This window comes from Periplaneta americana, chromosome 15 (assembly GCF_040183065.1).
Source record: "Periplaneta americana isolate PAMFEO1 chromosome 15, P.americana_PAMFEO1_priV1, whole genome shotgun sequence".
In the NCBI taxonomy this organism is placed as follows: domain Eukaryota; kingdom Metazoa; phylum Arthropoda; class Insecta; order Blattodea; family Blattidae; genus Periplaneta; species Periplaneta americana.
The window spans coordinates 35,570,483-35,593,226 of NC_091131.1; the positions used below are offsets into that span (position 1 = coordinate 35,570,483).

At 34.0% G+C, this 22,744-nt stretch overlaps 1 long non-coding RNA gene across 1 annotated transcript in view; it reads right to left on the reverse strand.

Annotated features, from left to right (window-relative positions):
* Positions 1 to 349: 349 nt before the first annotated feature.
* Positions 350 to 22,744, reverse strand: part of LOC138715627 (uncharacterized) — a 63,432-nt gene continuing 41,037 nt past the window's right edge. The window contains exon 2 of the long non-coding RNA XR_011336517.1: positions 350 to 980. This is a non-coding gene — a long non-coding RNA (uncharacterized lncRNA). The remainder of the gene's footprint in view (positions 981 to 22,744) is intronic.

The following is a 22,744-nucleotide window of genomic DNA, read 5'->3' on the forward strand; positions in this document are numbered from 1 at the left end:
AAATAATTAGACTATGAAAACTCGTTCTGAAAGTTTTAAACGTTTTAGTTTCTTATTTCAGTAATAAATAAGTTAACCTTTGTTCTTAATATCCCTTTTGCCCTAATGTTAAATAATCTTTTCTTAAGTGTAAAATTTTACAGTGTCAAATTTATAGAAGGGAATTGTAATGCCTAGAAGTAAGCTAAATATTGTTTATAAGTACAGTGTGAATATTCTTTGTGTGTTTGCTGTTTTATACCAAAGACTACTACAAATTTCTTCCCTTGTTAAGGAATCTGGAGTGGTAGGTAGAGAGGATTCGTTATAATCTTGTGGGTAAAATTAAAGTACAAAAACATCTGCAGCGTTGCATACAAATAGCTTTATTGTCGAAGCACATGATACATGTAGGCTACACACAGTGTCCACATTCATGCGACGCTGTATGTACCAGAGTAATTATTTTTGGTCACTCGTTCGTTAGTGATTTTAGGTACACATTTTCTGTTGATTTTTGCTGGAAAATAAACGGAAAGTTGTGCGTATCAAGCATGCTATCACGTTTGCGTCACTAAGTAATTTTTCTCTCCTAAAATTCGCTACTGCTACGTTTTACAAATAAGCCAAATTATCCCCGTGCTGCTGCCCATGCTCCTCTTTCCTCTCCACCTCCTCCTCTTGTTTCATGTCGGTAGAATTCAAGAGTGAAGTTGGTTGCATATCCACAGTGCCTTAATTGCTAGTGTTATTATTGTTTCCAGATGCGTACAACTGTCCTTTTTGTGCTAGTTAATATTTGCCTCCTTTTTCTTGCTGTTACTTAGTTTGTAGGCTGAATTTATGAGATTTCTTTTTATTCAGAAGAAACTTGTTAGGTCCTTTCTGCAAGTGACAGCACCCACTTTTGCATTCTAACTTCATTTCCCACGATGTCCGAGCTAGAGTGACTTATATCCTCCGGGAATAGCAAGATAATTCTTGTAGTTCCAGCCAAAAAACTGAAAACAAATATATTATCGTAGTTATTCACCAACATCACACATACCAGAACGTGTATTTCCTGTCATTTTATGTTAATTCTTATTAGTTTATGATTTATATATTTTTAATGTACTTTGAATATCTGCACTAGATGTAGTGCTGGACTTAGTCATATCTGCTTGTAAGTAGTCGTCATAGAGACGAAGCTGGGTCGGCCTCACTGTATGGGGGTGGAAGTTAGGGGCGTGGGACAAGAAGCTGGATGGTGCGTTCGGGCGGGCGAAGGGGGTTGAAAAGGGAACTAAGGGAAAATGGTAGACACATGGACGCCTTCCGACAACATCGTTCTCTCAAGAATTTTTCTAGACAAAAGAGAAAAGAATGTAAGTCACGCCCCCACGTACCCCCATTTAACCAATAGGAAGCCGAGGTTTCGTCTTATCTCCTCTCTCCTCCACCCGTGTCTCGTCTATGTACTCTAGGACACCCTCCTCTCTTCCTCTCCGTCCTCATCCACCTGCCCCTGGGTTCCTTTTCCGCAAGCCTCAAAAACTTATCCAATATGGCTGCTAAATAAGGGTGAAAGTTCGGCTTTTACATCGCGAAATTAACGTGGAAGTGATGTTGGAAAATTAACAGATTTTTTGTCTCTGTCGCTCTCTCAAATTTCGTAATAATGGGAAGCCTGTTTCGATGGAAACCGAATCCTAAATTAGATCGTGTCCTAGGATATTCCAGGCTACGCCAGGGTTGCAGACCGCATCTCGTTAAAATGATGAAAACGGTGTAGAACTCCGACAAATACCGGCGATGGAAAATATTAGACGAGAGTTCGTAGAAGCTGCTTACACGTTCTTTTCATTTGATCTTTCCTATGGGCGTGCTGTCAAGTTCTGAGATGCCTTCGTTTTAAATTAATTTTGACTTGTTACATGTCATTCGACGTTTATGAATGGCAGGGGTGTTATGCTACTTAAAATATAGCGTCTTTTCAAGATACGAATAGGCCTACTGTCAGAAAATAACTTCCGTTAGGTCATTAAAACATCCATGCAATTGCAAACATTTATTACACACAACTTGAATCTACAACATTCAGATATTTTTAACACAGTCTAGCCAAATTGAGACATGTGTCATAGCGTCTCACAAGTTTGGAATACCTTCGTCATAGAATTTTATTCTGCTGTCTGCGATTTGGGCAAAACCTGAACGCTGAATATCCCTTCTTATCTTTTTAATGTTTGACAATACACCTCTGCACTGATGGAGATTAATATACGGGAGAGTTTCGTTTTGAACATTTGTGCAGTATTTATTTTCAGCTTTTTATTTTATAATTTTACTGTCCAATAGTATTTAACATTATCAGGATCTTTAAACTCTTTTATGAAATGTTAGTTACATTCAAACACATAAGCTTAGGTCTAATTATATTATACAAATCTAAGAGATTCAGAGCTCGGCACATGATAAATATGTTTTAGATAGGCCTACGCGAAACTCTGTAAAATGGTATCGCTAGCCTATATTAATAATATGAGGACATTTAATATTATTATTATTGTTATTAGATCTATTATTGCTATTATCTTCATCAGCGAAGCATGGGCCATTCGCACTAACGGCAGGAAAAAGTTTAGAGAGTAGGGTAGGCCTAATAAAATTTAATTTCTGAGAACAGCAGGCTGTACCGGACTGGTTAGGTAAAAGAATGCAGACAACTTAATATCAAAGGAGACCAGCAGCATATACCAGACCAGTTAGGAAAAAGAATGCTAATAATATCCGAGAAGAACATCAGCATATACCAGACCAGTTAGGAAAAAGAATGCAAATTATATCCGAGAAGAACATCAGCATATACCAGACCAGTTAGGAAAAAGAATGCTAATAATATCCGAGAAGAACATCAGCATATACCAGACCAGTTAGGAAAAAGAATGCAAATTATATCCGAGAAGAACAGCAGTATATATCAAACCAGTTAGGAAAAAAATGCTGATAATATCCGAGAAGAACATCAGCATATACCAGACCAGTTAGGAAAAAGAATGCAAATTATATCCGAGAAGAACATCAGCATATACCAGACCAGTTAGGAAAAAGAATGCAAATTATATCCGAGAAGAACATCAGCATATACCAGACCAGTTAGGAAAAAGAATGCTAATAATATCCGAGAAGAACATCAGCATATACCAGACCAGTTAGGAAAAAGAATGCTAATAATATCCGAGAAGAACAACAGTATATATCAAACCAGTTAGGAAAAAAAATGCTGATAATATCCGAGAAGAACAGCAGCATATATCAAACCAGTTAGGAAAAAAAATGCTGATAATATCCGACAAGTGTCTTGCCATCTTGTTTTCGGTCTGCTAGTAGTTCTGTACCTTATGGATCTGTAGTTTAATAATATTTTAGGTAGGGGCATTCTTTGTATTAGCAGTTGATTTTTTGTACTACAATTTTTGTGTTCAAACTGCATAAGTTTAGGCCTATATTAAATTTAGTTGCTTGCAGATGTCTATGCTTCTCTTTTGATCCTCCAGTTACCGATCTCTAGAACCCCATTTCAGCGGATTCTATTTCATTTTATCAGTTATAATCAAAGCTCAGTTCTCGCTTCCATACTTTGCCATTAGAACTAACATGACTTCGTAAATTTTCATTTTGCGTTGGTATTAGCGTTTTGTTTTGTTTTTTTAAGTTCTTCTTACTATCCGATTCAATTCTCTCAATTTGTTCAGTTTTATGTTTAAATCTTCTTCATCACAGTATGATATATTAAAACCTAGGCCTATATAATTAAAATTAGGTACTTGTTAAAGTATTTAATTGTTTAGGCCTGTAACTATCTTATATAGTTTGTAATTTTTTACTTTAAATGCGATGGATTTTGTTTCAATAGTTGAAATCTTCAAATTAAATGCCTCAGTTACTTCTTTGATGTTGCTGGCTGTTCATTGAACTCCCGTGTTCTGTTTCTTAAAAAAATACCGGGTCGTTTGCAAATAAGATAGTTTTCTTTCGATATTTACTCCATAAATTTAATCATTTAAAATCGTTTTACCACTGTTTAGTTACTTCGTCAGTGCAGGCCAGTATTCCAAATAAGGCTGGCAACGAGGTACATCCTGTTTAATTCTTTGGTTTGTTTCTTCTGTCTTCTTTCTTAGCCTCACGCCATTGTCAGTTACAATTTTTGTGCTTTTATACAAACTCTGAACCACTTTGAACAAATACATGTGGTATCCTTTATCTTGCATTATTTTCCACAGCTTAAGGCTGGTTCACAATAAACCGGAAACGAGACTCGGAACGAAAACGAAAACGGTAAAATTGTTAAAATGTGTACATTTAAATGTGAGCATTCACAATTAATTAACGAAAAGCTTGCCGGAGCCCGGGATCGGGAACGGAGAGTTGGCCAAGTTTCAACTTTGGCGTTCACGTTTCCGATCACAGCCCACTAGATTCATTCTATTGCCATCTAAAAGCTATTTTGTCGTCGTATATTTTGTAGCAAGAAGACCGTGACATAACCTATGCATTATTTTGTTCTGTGCTATGCATCAGGGAGCATGATGAGATTCTAATTTTGAGTGTTGAGGAAAATTCTCACTTTTGCTATAAGCGGCGCGCCTCGTATAAAGATGAGAAAATGAAGGAGAATACGTCGCTTTCAATAGCTGCGTCTTTGAATACCGATCGTAAGTGAATCATATTTTATTACTGTATTGGTTGTATTACACACTACATATTCATGCTTCAGTTCAGTAACTACTGTTGTGTTCATTTTTGTTGTATTACAAATGTTTCTTCTCTAATTATTTTACGTTATGGTAGACTTAAAATAGGTTGTGATAATAAATATGCATGGGGATATTTATAGTAGGTCTACCGTGCCTAATGAAATGTTTCAGTTGAAATTGCGAAGTTGGTTAATCTGTGTTTATGTTGGCTGCCTTGTACTCATGAGAGAACGTCATTGGTCAATTATACACAACATCAGAATGCGTAATATCGACTTTACATATCGTTATTGACATGCATATCGATATGCATAGTCGTCTACGTTCTCGGTTTATTGTGAATCAAAAATTTTCACATTCACGTCCTCTGCTTCTCGTTTTCATTCTGGTTCTAAAGTTTCAATAGAATCGCTACTTCTGTTGAAACTCTTAGCGTATTTTGTGATTTATATTGCTCACTGTAGGCAGTGGCACGACGTGATGTCATGTCCAGTTGGGATACCGTACCGGATAATCTCGTTTTCATTCGATAGCCACGGTTCGGACCCTCCGAGGGTCTTGCGCGCCACCACACCGGTCTCCCGGTCAGCCGCTCCGCTCTGGGCCTCTACCGGATTTCGTTTCAGCCGATATTATGTTCGGAACTGAATGTTGTGTCAATTTCCACGCGTTCCTGAACCTTGACTACCGTATTGGCTATCGAGTCTATAGAAATTCAGATATCGCCTTTCCGAATATTTTCTTATAATCAAGTGATAAATACTAAAATAAGGATGATGGAATTTAAAGCAAGGAATGTCATTATATGCAATATTGATTTAAGGGGTTAGGTATAGTTTACAGCAGTAAAATTTTGGAAATATCCAACATTTCTTTCCTCCATTACTGTATCTTGTACAATAATGAAAATTAGTATGTGTAAAACACTGTCCTTCTGCTATATGAAAAAAAAATATATATTTTTACGATTTAAAAAATTTATTTACATTTTCTTTTTCAAAATTCAGTTCACTGTGTAGTGATGAAGCGTTTCCCACATAACTAAAAAACTATCCAACATTCTGTGATGAAATTTCTTTGACAGCTTGTTTGGCAAAAAATAAATTCATTTTACAAAATAGTCATATAGCAGTATTTTCTTCTAACACAAAATAAAAAAAATATATATTATTTGTTAAGGAATGTAGGCCTAGTTGAAAGAGCATGATATTGTAAACATGAGTTTCAGCAATAAAATAAAAGAGAGAGAACATGAAAAAGTTAACAAGTTTATGAGTTATGAGGAAAACGCTTCATCACTGCACAGTGAACTGCACATTTTGAATTTTGAAAAAAAAAAAAAAAAGCCTATATAATTTTTTTAAATCATAAAAATATATTTTTTTTTCATATAGCAGTACACAAACCAATTTTCATTATTGTACAAGATATAATAATGGAGGAAAAAACGTTGAATATTTCCAAAAATTTTACTGCTGTAAGCAGTACCTAACCCCTTAAGTAGCATCCCAATCGAATAAGTAAAATATTTTAAATATCTCGGATATATAATCAGCCTTATTGATTTCAAGAAATTAGGCAAATTTTATTTGTAATCATTAAATTGATAATTTCGTAAAAAATTAATTTTTGTAGGATTTTTCATAAAGTAAGTTATAAATCTATTTAAAACTAAATAAAAAATGTTTCTCGGATACGTCAAGCATGAAATTTAGAAAGTAATAGGCATATATTTTATGAAAACAAGATACTTATTTTGAGAACATTGTTGTGCGAGTTATGATGACATGGTAATAGCGTCCTATATCTTTTCAAGTTATCTGTTTTGCTATGTAGTGCTTTATTTATTTTATGTACCGTATGCCTATGTTATCATAGCAACAAAGTAATATTTGTTAAGTATATAGGAGCTACAGAGCGAACATTAAGTCATGTAATTAATTTCAGGGGGTTATTCTTTGAGATACTTTAAACAAAAGAGTTTTACTATTACTAATTCCACAATTTGGGACATCTGGCCGACATCTACGGCTGACCACTAGGATCCAGAATACAAAGCAGAGGTTAACTTAAAAATAAAAATACAATTTTGATCGTTTTTACTTTCTTTCCGACAAATTGTTTTATATGAAGTGTTTCATAGCGTGTTTTAGGAAAACCATGGTTTAATTCCCAACATGCTGAGTCAATTTAAGAGAGCAGTGTATTATGATAATACATTATAGAAATAATTTTAATTATGTCCTTTAAACGTGTAGAAATTTGATCCGAAAAAGTATAACTTTTCGTTCTGCAAAGAATTTTATAATGTTACATTTGTTCGTTGAAATTTCAGCACATTTAAAGGAAACACTAAAATTCTTTCAATCATTCGTCATCATAATACATTGCTCTATTAAATTGACTGAGCATATTGGGAATCAAACCATGGCTTTCCTAAAAGAGTCTGTGAAATGTTTTATATAACATAATTTTGATCTCAAAAAGGAAGAAAAAACGAATAAAATTGCATTATAATAAACGTTATTGTTTGAAATATCAGTTTTATATGATATTCTTATTGAATTTGGTATCCCAAGAAACTAGTTCGATTAAATAATATGTATCTCAGTGAAACGTACAGCAGAGTACGTATAGGCCAGTTTCAGTCTGACGCTTTTCCAATTCACTGCGGGCTAAAGCAAGGAGATGCGCTATCACCTTTACTTTTTAACTTCGCTCTAGAATATGCCATTAGGAAAGTCTAGGATAAGAGAGAGGGTTTGGAATTGAACGGGTTACATCAGCTACTTGTTTATGCAATTGATGTGAATATGTTAGGAGAAAATCCACAAACTATTAAGAAAAACACGGGAATTTTACTTGAAGCAAGTAAAGAGATAGGTTTGGAGGTAAATCTCGAAAAGACAAAGTATATGATTATGTCTCGTGACCAGAATATTGTAGGCCTACGAAATGAGAATATAAAAATTGGAGATTTATCCTTCGAAAAGGTGGAAAAATTCAAATATCTTGGAGCAACAGTGAAAAATATAAATGACACTCGAAAGGAAATTGAACGCAGAATAAATATGGGAAATGCCTGCTATTATTCGGTTGAGAAGCTTTTGTCTTTGTGTTCTCTCAAAAAATCTGAAAATTAGAATTTATAAAACAGTTAACTTATATTACCGGTTGTACTGTATGGCTGTGAAATTTGGACTCTCACTTTGAAAGAGGAACAGAGGTTAAGGATGTTGGAGAATAAGGTGCTTAAGAAAATATTAGGCGCTAAAAGAAGGATCAAGTCACAGGAGATTGGAGAAAGTTACAAAACGCAGAACTGCACGCATTGCATTCCTCGCCTGACATAATTGGAACATTAAATCCAGACGTTTGAGATGGGATGAGCATGTAGCACGTATGGACGAATCCAGAAATGCATACTTATAGAGTGTTATTTGGGAGGCCAGAGGGGGAAAAACCTATGAGGAGATTGAGACATAGATGGGAGGATAATATAAATATGGATTTGAGGGAAGTGGGATATGATGATAGAGACTGGATTAATCTTGCTCAACATAGGGACCGATGGCGGCCTTATGTAAGGGCGGCAATGAACCTCCGGGTTCTCTAAAATCAGTAAGTAAGTAAGTAATAATAGTAGTAGACCGTAATAGTAATAATAATAATAATAATAATAATAATAATAATAATAATAATAATAATAATAAATATAATAATACCCTAATTATTAGGTCTAGTATAAAACCTTATAAGTTACGAAAACTCATGGCAGCTGAATTTACATTCGCAAAAAATGAAGTAGATATGATTTTCGTAGAGCTTGCAGAGTTTTCCTGTGGATTTCATTAGAAAAAATGCACAAAGTACTTAATATTGAACATTTTGATATCGCCTACACGTTATTTGCACCGAATTTTTAAAGAATTGAGAGATTTACTTTAGTAGAGAGAATTTCTTTTTTTGTAATTTGTCCGTGTTTGCATCTGACAAGAAAAGAAATTCGTACACCCCTCCCTTGAAGAAAAAAAAAATATATAGTTCTGTTACTTACAAAGCTTGCAAGCGGTAGCAAAATACTTTATGATGCCTACGCTTAGAGGTTTGTTCCATGACACTCCGGAAGATATTTGTATAGCTGGCGTAGGTAAATAAATTACGTATAACCGTCAGGCAGGGGGGGGGTGGGCAGCTTTGTACATAATCCCCCCCGCGACTGTAAATGAACGCCAGGTAAACAGCTGATATTAATGTTTACAGATCATCACCAGTTGGAAGCAATAGTGCTCTACATTCCGTCCCGCTACAATTTATTGCCGCTGCTATCGCTAACTTCTGGCCAGTCTCGAAAGCTTTATTGTGTCATTTTAGATAGGCCTACGAGTACAATTATTAATCCTCTGTACTTTGTCATCTCCCTGCGGCGTTCCTTCATTCGTGGCAGTGGGCAATATCTTGATCATTTTCAGATAAGTTTGTTAGACATTCATCTCGGTGGGAACTGAATAAACGCTTTGCGTAGTCCACTTGCCAAGACATAATAATTTCATTTCTCTTATTTTTCCGTCATGGATTAGGCTCGTAAAGTGCTTGTTTGGAGAAGTGGACTTCCAGGTTCTTTACTTCGTCCAGGGTGATAATTTAAAATTTCCCTTTAGAATCATCCTTCTTAAATTCTTACTTACTTACTGGCTTTTAAGGAACCCGGAGGTTTATTGCCTCCCTCACATAAGCCCACCATCAGTCCCTATCCTGAGCAAGGTTAATCCAGTCTCTACCATCATATCCCAAATCCCTCAAAGCCATTTTAATATTATCTTCCCATCTACTTCTCGGCCTCCCCAAAGGTCTTTTTCCCTCCGGTCTCGCAATTAACACTCTATATGCATTTCTGGATTCGCCCATACGTGCTACATGCCCTGCCCATCTCAAACGTCTGGACTTTATGTTCCTAATTATGTCAGGTGAAGAATACAATGCGTGCAGTTCTGTGTTGTGTAACTTTCTCCATTCTCGTGCAACTTCATCTCTTTCAGTCCCAAATATTTTACTAAGAACCTTATTCTCAAACACCCTTAATCTCTGTTCCTCTCTCAAAGTTTCCAAGTTTCACAACCATACAGAACAACCGGTAATATAACTGTTTTATAAATTCTAACTTTCAGATTTTTTGATAGCAGACTAGATGACAAAAGCTTCTCAACCGAATAATAGCAGGCATTTCCCATATTTATTCTGGGTTTAATTTTCTCCCGAGTGTCATTTATATTTGTTACTCTTGCTCCATTGTTGTTTCTAGTTTATATTAATGATTTAGCCTTGACCATAAACAATTCATCCCATGTAATTTTATTTGCAGATGATACAAGTGTAATTATTTCAAGCAAACAATACGATCATTTTATAAACACTTCTAATACAGTGCTGAATCTAATGAATGAATGGTTCCATGCAAATAAACTAGCACTTAATGTTGATAAAACCAGTGCAGTCAAATTTAGTACACACAATAGTGCTCAGGTTTCCTACAGTATTCGATTAAATGGAACTCATCTCAAAGAATCTATAAGCACAAAGTTTCTTGGTTTAGAATTGGATAATCACTTGAACTGGAAAACGCATATAGAATGTATTACTCGTAAATTGAGCTCTGCCTGTTATGCATTAAGATCCTTATCTACTATTGGTGATATAAACTTACTTAAAATGTCATACTTTGCATATTTTCACTCTGTAATGAAATATGGATTAATACTCTGGGGTAACTCGTCTGAAGCTAAACACGTTTTTGTTTTACAAAAGAAAGCTATAAGAATAATGGCCGGTGTGCATAAAAGGACCTCATGTAAAAATATTTTCCGAAACTTAGAAATCTTGACTTTACCTTGTGAATACATTCTTTCCCTAATGATGCTGTATATTAAGAACCAAGACAAATTCAGTTCTAATCAAGACATTCATCATTTTAATACAAGACATAAATCAGATCTTCATCTACCCTCTGTTAGTCTAAGCTGTTTTAAAAAAGGAGTTCGCTATTCATGTATAACAGTCTTCAATGCACTGCCTAATTATCTTAAAGATTTGAAGAACAACGAGAAAAGGTTCAGAAAAGAATTAACCAAATTTCTACATACTCATACCTTCTACACAATTGATGAATTGTTTATGCTTGTGAATTGAATTATTCTACTTAAATGACATGTACAATTTTATATAGCTCAACTAAAATATGTTTTTATATTGACTTAATCTGTTTACTATGTATTGTATTTTTTGTTTAGCATAACTGATGAATTGTATGTACTGTAAATTGAATAGTATACTGTATACGTCAACTGATGAATTGTTTAAGCTTATAAATTGAATTAATCTACTTCATATGAATTGTATAGCTTAACGAAAATAAGTTTGTAAATTGAACTAATTTGATTGTATATGTTTGTATAGTTTGGCTGATGAATTGTATATGTTCTTAAAATGATTACTAGTCAGTGTAGCTCTACTGATGAATTGTATATAGACCTACTGTAAATTGAATGGTAATATGTATAGCTCAACTGATGAATTGTTTATGATTATAAATTGAATTAATCTACTTGATATTAATTGCACAAATTTGTATAGCTTAATGAAAGTATGCTACTTTGTATTGCATTTATTTGTATAGATTTGGCCGATGAATTGTATATGCCTTAAATTGAATAGTAATCTATATAGCTCTACTGATAAATTGTTTGTGTTTGTAATTTGAAGTAGTTTGCATGATATGTATTATCAATTTCTGTATATCACAACTGGTTGAATTGTTTATGCCTTAAATTTAATTAAATTGTTTTGTATTATAATATAGCTCAACTTATGAATGATCGTTTGCGTTTGTAAATTTAATCATCTGATTGGCTATGTATTGTATACTTTTAGTAGAGCCATCGATGTTGGTCAGTCGACAGACTCGCTGGGCTGCTGATCCGGAGCTGCGTTCGGGCTTGTGTTGGATCCCCCTTTGGACTTTGGTTTCTTCGGAGGTTTTCCCCAGCCGTGGGACTGAAGCCGGATGGTCTATGGCGAGTCCTCGGCATCAACCCCTTTGATTTGATTACCCCCTTTGATTTGATTACCTGGTTGGATTTTTCCGAGGTTTCCCCCACCGAAAAGGCAAATGCCGGGTAATATTTTGGCGAATCCTCGGACCTCATCTCATCTCACTACATCTCGCCAAAATGTAAAAAAATGTAAAAAAATTGTACAAAATTGTAAAAATTGTAGAAAATTACTAAATTGTAAAACTATAAAAATTTGTAAAAATTGTAATTGTAATATTGTAAAATGTTGACATGTTCCACATCTTAAAGCTTCATTGCTCATGTAAGATCTATGGAATAAAATAAATGAATGAATGAATGAAAAGATATTTGAATTTTTTCACCTCTTCGAAGGAGGTCACGAGACATAATCATATACGTTGTCTTTTCGGTATTTACTTCCACGCTTATCGCTTTACTTGCTTGAAGTAAAATTTCCGTGTTTTCCCTAATTGTTTGTGTATTTTCTCCTAACATATTCACGTCATCCGCATAGACAAGAAGCTGACGTAATTCGTTCAATTCAAAATCCTCTCTGTTATCCTAATGGCATATTCTAGAGCGAAGTTAAAAAGTAAATATGATAGTGGATGTCCTTGTTTATCCCGCAGTGAATTGGAAAAATATCAGGCAGAAACTGGCCTATACGGACTCTGCTGTACGTTTCACTGAGACACATTTTAATTAATCGAACTAGTTTCTTGGGAATACCAAATTCAATCAGAATGTCATGTAAAACTTCTCTCTTAACCGAATCATATGCCTTTTTGAAATCTATGAATAACCGATGTACTGTATCCTTATACTACCATTTTTTTTTCCAATATCTGTCGAATATAAAAAATCTGATCAATAGTCGATCTATTACGCCTAATACCACCCTGATAATCCCGAATAATTTTATCTGCGTATGGTATTAATCTTCTCAAAAGGATATTCGACAAAATTTTGTACGACGTCAACAAAAGTGATATTCCTCGGATGTTACTACAGTTTGTCTTGCTTCCCTTCTTAAAAATAGGTACAGTTATGGACTCCTTTCATTGATCTGGTACAATATCCTTTTTCCAAATAGCAAGTACAAGCTTATAAATTTTGCTAGATATTACACTTTCTCTCTGTTGTATTAATTCTACTGGAATTTGATCGATACCTGAAGATTTGTACGTTTCCTTGAATAGAATACGATAAAATATTCTGGTACAACTACTACATTAATTCCAAATGTATATTTCTCTCAGAAAAAATAATTTTCCCTTAACTCTTAACACTGTTTTACTCAGTATTATCAGTACGATTCTGATTTTTATTATTATGAATAGGGATTTACTTCTTTGCAGTTTTTCAATAAAGTGTTTGGTTTTCTTGCAATTTAGATAAGTGTTTCACACGTAGCCTATCTAATTTTCTGCCATTAGGAAATCTGGCAACCTTACTGCAGTGACTGAAGGGCGGAATGCCGCTATTCGGACTTGAGTTCTTGTATGTATTCATAGGTGGGCTGGCGTTACATTTTTTCCAAAGTTCGCATTCTTTTAGCCTAATTTTCTAATTAAGCATGATCTTATTACAAAATGCATAATAGTTTTTTTATTTTAATGAATTTGAACAATTATTTCACTTGCACTCTGTATATACTATAGCCTAACTTATATTCTACGTATGTATATTCTTGCAAATATATGTTAATAGTTTACTGTAATGTGTAGACCTAGTTAATTAGTTATATAGAAGCTGGTATGTTAAAGTATTGTGAAATGTTTATTATAATTGCATTTAGAATATTGTTTACAATTACAGCAATATTATGACTTTTATCATTGAAATCAACTGATTTAACCCAATTTTGGTTTGATGTGAGATGGATAAAACAAGAAGTTCAAGGAAACCATAGTTTTCCATGTTTAATGCTTTAGTTGGATATGCAAGTAAATTAACAGATGGAACTATAGTCAACTACGGTTATAGTGAACCTTCGCGGACCAACATATTTCGTTCACTATATCCGAGGTTCATTAAATCCGAAGTGCCTCTCCCCTAACCTTAAATAACAAGAATGAATGAAATTGTGAACAAGAAAATGAAATACTATACAGTAATTAAAATATTTCATTTTTGTGGAATGAATTACACTGTATACTGTTATTCACAGTTGATTTACTTAAACTATGCTGTCGACCCACGTCCGCTTGCGAAAGACCACGTTCAATGTCACTTATAATATTCGCTTTATCTCCCAAAGAAAACATTCTACTCTTCGACATTTTTATACAGTACATTCACTGTTCAAACACTAGAAACAGACTGATCAGGTAGAAATAACAAACACTGTTACGGTGTGACTGTGTACTCAGCCTTGGAATTTCCCGGATCACTTAATGAAAATTGGAAGGGGGTTGATGGAATTTGAAAGCCATCGAAATCTTACCTTCATTTATGCTCTGGACATAATGTTCGTCCCCTTTTAATAAAAGAAGGCAATTTCATTTTCCGTTGTTTGGATGCTATTCGTCATAATGGAAATGTTTCTGAGAACAAAAGGTAACCCTTTGACGGTGGAAGATTAGAAATAACAGTAGATAACAGAATGACAACCCTTCGACGGTGAAGTGAGGCAAAGTCGTCACGCGTGCCTGGATTTACAGTACAGCTCATTGTCTAGGAATCACTAATCCTACCTTTGTCTTTTGACTAAAGGAGTAAGAAACTTAAAATGTTGTTCTCAACACATTCTTTCAATTTTATACAAGGTCTGACTTCAAATAAGAATTTGTCAGGATACAACTCTTGTAACTTCAATTTTTAAGGTTCATTACAAACGAAATGAGGGTTCACTATACACGGAAAAATTAATGTACTTTTTAATGTATGTGGTCGGGACCAACGATGTAGGTCCACTATAGCCGAATGTTCACTATAACCTAGTTCACTATATCCATAGTTGACTGTACAATCTTTGTGCACCCTGTGTAATATGGGCCTAATTCATGAAAGAAAACGATTACAAATTTAAAGAACTGATTAATTAAGTTAGGGCCGTAGCTTATTCTATGCCACAGCATCACGTGCTTCTTAATAAGTTTTAAGTCGGCAAATGATTTTGTCTCTATACACAAGACAGCTCTTGTCCAAGCAGAATCTTAAATTAGGGCTTGAGTTGACTTCAATATCAACTTGTTTCATTTGGATCCTTCCTCCAACCATCCAGCCGCCTCTTATACCCCCGACCCCCACCTTCCAAAGTTTAATTTCAGCTCCACGCTATATAAACTCGAATTATGGGGACCAGAGCGAAGATGAAACATGGCCGCGCCGCGCACTTCATCAATCAACTTCGTGAAACAGAATACCCTCTTCTTCTCTTCCGTCATGACTCCCTCTCTTTCGCTCGCTCTAGTAGCTTGCTACAGAACTGAAACAAGGACCCTTTTGTGTGAACCCCTCGCATGTTATTCATTTTACGTTTAGTGTGTAGTAAACTTACTGGTGTGAAGAATTTTATGTTAATTTATTGTGTTTGATGTTTAGGAATTTATAAAATACTTACGAATTTGTAAGGTTTTTAGTCTTGAATTTGTTAGGCCTATATTTTTGAGAAATTTCTTTTAAATACCTTGTTTCCCTTTTGCAGTAACGTCATATTTTGTGTTGATGTATGAAATATGGGTCTAACGCACCACTAGAAGATATTAAAAGCAACGTTACACACTAGAAGAAAATCGTAATTAAATGCGGTAAATTTTGATCTGTCTTATTACAAAAAAATTAATGAGAATACTGAAAATAAAATTTTGACACTCTAGAGTCCTCATGCTCCTTTGGAGGCGGAATTCACGCGAGTGTAAGACGTGTAATATGGCTCTATATTGCATGGTGCGAATTGTGCCTTCTCCTTCATCTTCCGACGTTGTTTGTTTAATAAGCAAGATGGCGGCGGCTGTGGGTGGGTGGAGGGGAGAGATTAATTTGAAGGCAAGCAGAGCGAAGGCCTTGTAGCATAGGATCCTCTAGCTGCCAGTATTATTACTGTAAACCAGATTCGAACAACAGTGGGCCATGAGAAATTAGTTCCTTTGTTTTCAGCGGACATTCAAAAGGAGGAATGAGTAGCAAAATACAAGCAAAGGAATCCGGTACAACTCACAACGTGGGCAGGGTTGTTAACGCGACATGTAGGCCTATGTTCCCATTTGTTCCTGATGTTAAGTTTTTGTTATTTTGAAATAATGTAACTAGTTACATGAAGTAGAAGTAGGTTGACTAAAGGCTGGTTCACAATAAACTGGAAACGGAAACGACAACGAAAAAGAGAACGCAAATATTCTTAAAATAAATGTATGTAATGAGAGTATTCACAACTAACTATTGTGAATTTTCGTATTTAAATACATTTATTTTAACATTATTTCCGTTCCAGTTCTCGTTATCGTTTCCATTCTCGGTTTATTGTGAACCAGCCTTAACTCTGCTTGCGTGGGTTTTATTCCCGGCATAACATACAAAAGGATATTTGTTTAGTATAGGCCTATTATTTTCTTATATGAATTAATTGTGTTTCTTATCTTATGTTAGTTCTTTGTTTTGTTAGACGGTTACCTGGTCTCTTGTTGACCACATTATCACAGTTCAGATTCCTGAGAATGTGTGATGATCGTTAAAATAAGCTATCTAAGCAAGCAGTGTTTAACAAGAATAAAACTTGAGTTTATGAAAGTAAATAAGAGTAAAATGTTATAGGAAATGTAGGCCTAAAGATTGATGATAATAACAATCTATTTATTTTTATTTATTTACTAGCCGTACCCGTACGCTCCGCTGCACCCATTAGAAATAAATATAAAGTAACTACATAATTAAAATAGGACATTTGATCCAAGGAACATTAGTGTTTGATAGAAGGATAAATCGATTATCATGTTACTTAAATTGTATTAAAAAAATTAAAATGCGACCGTTTTGATCCAGAGACCACTCATTTGGTCATAAAAATTATTTTAGGAAATAAAGGAAACGAATGCCTATCAAGTTTTCTGTGCATAAGAAGCTATTTTAATCTTACCTGTCCTCGATTCACTCAGAAGTTACTGTAATAACATTATAGCATTTTGTCCATCTAGAGAAACTACACTTTCCAATGGTGAAATAATAATTAATTATACAAATCGGTTAATTTAGCTTCCGATATTACTTCATACAAACACAGAAACATTGTCTGTAGGCTATCTTTCATAGCTTTCGATTGTTGCTGTCCAAGGCTCCTTATAGACGAAGTTGTTTGTTTTTTAATTCATTACACGGCGTTAGATGGCAGTTATTTTAATTTTAAAACTCATTTATCTCATTAAATATCAGTCCTATCAAAATTTTTCAAGGAATAAAACTTATCGGAAATGATTTTTAAAGAAACTTTTGTTATGTAACATTTTTCACAAAAATTAATAATAAGCGGGATATTTCGATTTATTTAATTCAGGCCACCTTATAACCCCCCTTTTGAATAATGTATTTTGAATGCTATAGAGACTAAAATCTAAGTTATAACGAACTTAATTTACATTCCAATTTTCATCGAAATCCGTTCAGCCATTATCGCGTGAAAAGGTAACAAACATACATACATACATACATACAGACAGTCAGACAGACAGACAGACAAAAATTAAAAAAAAAACTATTTTCGGTTTCAGGGTGGTTAATTATATATGTTAGGACCAATTATTTTTGGAAAATCGAAAATTACCAGACAAATTTCGGCTACAGATTTATTATTAGTATAGCTTTAGAATATTAACGTGCAAAACAACAGCACAAGGCCAATTACAGTTTAGCACAAGATACAAAACAAAACAGAAGAAATGATGATGAGAATGAATGATAGAAATGGCAGTGAGATGGAATACAATCAATATAATAGTCATCAATAATCTTTGACCAAATGCAACAAAATAAATAGCAGTATCTGACAATAATAACAAGTAAGGATATATCATGATAAACTCAAAAAGTATATACTACACATTAAATGGATCCAAGCTTAATCCATGCAAATTAGCATATTTTATACATCTGCAGACCGGAGAGAGAGATTTTGATTTTCTATTATAAACAATGTTATGAAATCTTAAACCCTTAGCAGGAATACGAAGACTGATATTGCTTATGAATGATTCACAATCAATATCACCCTTAATGACTTTACAAAAAAATAAATGATCAAGATCTTGACGTCTGGCAAATAAACTACAGCAGTTAAAATATTTACAGTTAATCTCATATTTATAGTCATCGGAATTTGGTAAAAATCTATAAGAACACAAGGAAATAAATTTTCTTTGAATATTCTCCAATTTAGCCGAGTCAGTGGAAGTACTGGAGTTCCATACAACAGATGCATATTCAAGCTTGGATCTGACCAATGTATAGTATAGAATTAATACACACATCGGAGTAGAAAAAGAATAAGTTATAGATCTAATTATACCAAGCATTCTTAATGAATGGGTATAAATATATTGCACATGATCATGGAAATATAATTTTGAATCACGTATGACATCAAGATCTCTAATACTATTTATCTTAGTAATTATGACATTACTAAGAGAATAATTAAATTTTAGGGAAGTAGTTTTCTGTGAGAAGGAAATGACAAAAGTTTTGGATAGATTAATTTTCATTCCATTTTCAACAGACCATCGCGAAATTGAATTAATGTCATTTTGTAGAATTTGACAATCAGCCAAACTATAATAATAATAATAATAATAATAATAATAATAATAATAATAATAATAATAATAATAATAATACAAATTAAGCTTTCAGGAATAACTCCCTGTAAAGTTAATTTGAATAATTTCGAGGGAAAAATTGTTCCGTGGCCGGGTATCGAACCCGGGACCTTTGGTTAAACGTACCAACGCTCTCCCACTGAGCTACCCGGGAACTCTACCCGACACCGATCCAATTCCCGGGACCCGGCCCCGGAACAATTTTTCCCTCGAAATTATTCAATAATAATAATAATAATAATAATAATAATAATAATAATAATAACAATGATACAGTAATAATAATAATAATAATCATAATAATAATAACAGTAAAAATAATAATAACAATAATAATAATAATAATAACAATAATAATAATATCATACTAGTTTCAGTTGCTAGAATTTAGAACTCGCTCCCGAGTGATGTAACAGGTTGTTGGACAATAAATTCATTTAGGTTAAAATTGCACAAATTCATGCTTAGCAGATTAATTACTGACTAATATTTGTTACTTATAATGAAACTAACATCTGTCCATTCTTATTATTATCATTAATTTCTTTAAATAGAATACAAAATCGCTAATTACATTACAGTAATGGAAGGCTATTCTCATGAACTTATCTCAATATAGGCTATTTTAGATTTATACTTTGCTCCCTATAACACACTTCTCGTTGTTTAGAAAACACGTCTGAACCTCACAAGTGATACCAATAAGGCACTACTTATGAGGTAACCAGGCCAGGAAATAATGTGTTAGGTTGACCAGTTCTTTTTCCCCTCCATTACACACATCGCCGATTAGCTACACATATTACACTAATCAGACTTCAGATGCATATAAATAATTGTTCTTCCTCTGATACGTATCTTAAAGTGAGATGTAGGCCTACTGCCTCGTAATAGGTGTAACATTTGAGCCAGAACCTCAATCAGAGGCAATACTTCTAGTAAACTACTATTAAATTAATTCTCATTATTTAACCAACTAGCTCTCTCAACTTAATTATAATTATTTACATATTCAGAATGTTTGCAATGAATTGTGATAATCGGGTTGTCATACTGTATCGTGTTCGTCACATAATAACTTTTAGGCGTTAATTTGATCTTATTTTAATATTAATTTAATGTCTTTTACATTAGTTGTGAAATTGATTCATGTAATACCATGTAAATAAAACTTAATTGAAAACCATTGTTAAACCGTTGTGTGAATTGTGCTCTGTAAGGATAGTCTATTCAAGAGTCGGGCCATTTTTTTCTAGGCTGTACTCGTACTTTTCCCTTTTGATACATCTCACATCTAATATATTAGTACACATCAACCATAAGCTTATTAAAATAAAGATAAGGAATGAATATGTACATACACACACCACACACACACGCACATTCACACACACAAAGGATAGAATAGAATATTTTATTTTCGCTGGCAGATTAAAGGCCATAAGGCCTTCTCTTCCACTCAACCAGCTTTAATCAGTACAATAGTGACGTGCATATTTAAATTATGACTGTTTACAAAACACTAAAGATTCTTCAGTAATATTCTTCAGTTAAGTTTTAACGACAAGTATATGTTTATTTAAATTGAGATAAATCCTACACGAAAACGTAATAACTTATTTTATGATCTAATGTAATTCAGTTCAGTCTATATGCAATATGTAAAGAATTATAATTAAGTTGAGATAGCTAGTTGGTTAAAATGATGAGAATTAATTTAATAGTAATTAACTAGAACTATGTTATAGGGAGCAAAATATAAATCTAAAATAAATTGATATAATGAGAATATTAATGTAATGAGATTTTGCCATTAGAGGTTTTGTATTCTATTTAAAGAAATTAATGGTAATAATAAGAATGGACAGATGTTAGTTTCATTATAAGTAACAAATATTAATCAGTAATTAATCTGTAGAGAGAAAATTTATGTAATTTTGACCTAAATGAAGTTATTGTCCAACAACCCCTTACATCACTCGGAAGCGAGTTCCAATTTCTAGCAACTGAAACTGTATAGAATGTAGAATATAAAGATGTCCTGTGGTAGGGTATAATGAGTAAATTGTTATGATGAGACCTGGTACTTAGCTGATGATATGCGGATACATTTTGAAAACGAGAAGCCAAATAGATTGGGGTAGCGGTGCGCAGAATTTGAAATAGGAGAATAAGAGAATGCAGGGCTCGTCGATCGCTTAGTGTTAACCAATACAGAGTTTGGAAAGACGGAGAAACATGATCATACTTACGAATATTGCAAATATAACGGACGCACGCATTATGCACACGTTGTAGCCTCTACTCAAATTTGCATTTAGATTGCGTAATTTAACATCGCAGTAGTCGAAGTGTGGCATGACAACTGTTTGTATAAGGATTAATTTTAGTTTATCGGGAAGAAAGTGCTTCAATCGCTAAGCGTGATTAATCGAAAATATTTTTTTAGGAGTGTGATTCACTTGTTCATTCCATTCCAGGTGACAATCCATATAAATGCCAATATATACATATACACACACGCACGCACGCACACACACACACACACACACACACACACACACACACATATATATATATATATATATATAATATATAGGTCTATACAGTGGGCCAAAAAAGGCACAAAATTTAAATGGTTATATTCCAGTAGCTAATGATTTCACTTAAAAGTTTATTTCACAGGCAAATTTCACAGTCCTTGTAGACCGAGAAAGTACTGTAATATATTAATTCTTTACTATTTATTGAACATTATTTTTTATTTTTTGTAGGGCAGTGCAAAATCGATCGTTTATGCCGAACTAAAAAATTTGGTCTTACGAGTTCAGCAGGCCAAGCCGTTTGTTGTGCTATCATCATTTGTTTTCTTCCGTTTTGAGTTCTCATTTTGTGAATAACGGGTCGCTTAACGAACGAAGACAAGATTTTCATTAAACATTTGCACCAATACGATAATTTATCTGCCCGTCAAATTGTAAGGAACTACTCTCAGCGAAAATGGTCTGTTTCAAGTGTACAACGATTGATTAGCAAGATACGGTTATGATATCCCCCCTGAGAGATTATTGCGTCAAAGATCGCATTTCTCAGATTCTCTGATGGTTTCCGCTGGAGTTTCAAACGAGATCTTAATCCTATGGGCTATTTTGTATGGAATCAACTACAAAAATCAGTTTACTACAAAACAAGAATTCGTAATATTGAACATTTAAGACAACGCCTTCTTGAATTTTGGAACCGGCTTGATCAAAGACAGATATCCAGTGCTATTGAACAATAGAGAAGACGCCTACAAATGGTTGTGCGGGGCAAATGGCGGTCACATAGAGCATCATTTTTAATTTTGATTATTTGAAAGGTCACTAATTATTATTAATTTTACCAACATTCAGTTTCTGCATTTTGAAGTAATAAATTGTCTTCAAAAACCACATTTTTAGCATCATTTTGTATTGACCTCCAAAAGATTTTAATTGAGCCTAAAAAAGCACAACAAAATGTCCTGCTCATCTTTAAAGTCTACTCTTTCCAACAGTGTAACTTATTCATTATAAATTAATGTTATGTATTTCCGAAAATAGAGTACTTCTAATTTTGTGGCTTTTTTTTCGGCCAACTGTGTACATACATTTTTAAACACTCACATAGGTAGGCCTATGTAAATATGTAATACACAGGCACAGTTCCTTAATGCGAAGGTATATGCTACGTGTTTGTCAATAGATAAAATCATTGTAAAATGCTTAGTGTTGAAGGCTGTGTATCATGTCATATAAGCATATCAGTCAAGACAAGAGGTGAAGGACCGAAGTCGTGTAGTGGTCAACGGGACTAAAACAATGAGCCAACTTCTGTTTGCAAGTGTGAGGAATTCCGCCTGCGAGATACTACACGCAAAACGCTTTGATGTTGCGGATTCGCTGATGCGGTAGTAACTGGGGCCATCATACGACACTGTAGTCTTAACGGAGTTCTCAGAGGGAGGTCCGCGACTCTCTTTGGGAGAGTCAGACACGATGATGTATCTTATTTACGTGGGGGATTGTGTTTTGTATTGTTTCGTAATATCTTAATCAGTATAGGTGTGCCATGTTCATCACATTTCCAGAGAGTCACAAAACTTTAGAATATATTATGGTAG